Source organism: Apodemus sylvaticus, chromosome 4 (assembly GCF_947179515.1).
Source record: "Apodemus sylvaticus chromosome 4, mApoSyl1.1, whole genome shotgun sequence".
NCBI lineage: Eukaryota > Metazoa > Chordata > Mammalia > Rodentia > Muridae > Apodemus > Apodemus sylvaticus.
The window spans coordinates 91,273,944-91,275,153 of NC_067475.1; positions in this window are offsets into that span (position 1 = coordinate 91,273,944).

Below are 1,210 nucleotides of genomic sequence, written 5' to 3' on the forward strand. Positions count from 1 at the left end.
TATATATATATATATATATATATATATATACAAAAGTTAAATTAAAAATACAATTTCAAAAAAACAAAAAAGAAGGAAAGTTGATCCAGGAGAGAGACGTGCTTCTCATGAGGTTTTGACTGAGGAACTGGTAAGACACTATATAATTTAATTCCAATTTTAAGGTTTCAGTTTCAGAGATGGAAGCTGTGAAGGACGACAGACAATTATTTATCATCCAATTTCCTTGTCATAAAAGGGGACTTTCACTTTTAGAACAGGCCTCATAGCTACCAGCTCTAAATGTGTGTCTGTATTTGGCAGCATGGTGCGAGGAACCACATGAATCAAGGAGAAGATAAAGCCTGATTGCTTCAAAAGAAATTGAAGTTTTGGTAGCAATCAGTTAAGAGGAAGGTGGTAGGTGACCATAGCAACCCCATAAACCAGAAGTCAAGTCAGGGTCCAGAGACAGCCATGGGAAACATAGCAAAAGAAGTACTTCAAGTAAACTCCTAAGACTCCCAAATTACCCTAGCAGAGCAGGTTGGTGAAGTTGGAGGGACCCAATTATTTCCCACGATGTTTGGAGAAGGCAGAAATTTTGTAAAAGCCAAAGTGGTAGATAACATCAAGAGATCAATGTTCTTCAGACACAACAGAGCATGGCACATATGAATTGCTAGGGTTTTTACCAGAACACTGTTGCTCGCTTGGACAGAGGAACTGGTTCAGGGTATCTGGCCTGTTTCCTGAAACACATTTTGATAAAAGGAAGATAGCTGTTTTAGTCTCAGCATGCCTCTGATCCTCCTATGTGTATTTAGTGAAAACAATTTCCACAGGTCCAAGGCATGAGCCTTTCCAAATGGAGGAGCCAGCCCAACCCTGAGCTTCTGAAACTTGCAAAATTAGGTACCACCATGCCATTTACTCCCCGGGAGTCTAAAATCTCCCTTGTTCCTGTCCATGTGTCTAACTTAACTGCCACCAGTCTGAAGAATATCCCCAACGTGGCTCTTCCTTTCCCAATCATTTCTTCTGTTTCTCCCAAGCTGTTCACCTCTCATAGTTCTACCCCAATCCTTTCCATACCTACAACTCTGCTTTCATTCAGATCCTTATCCAGAGTCCAAACTTAGTTAATTTGCATCCTCTCATCTCTATGGCCTCCTTAGCCATACAGGAAGGCAAATATAAATGATTGCCATCTGAAACTTACAAGGTTGGG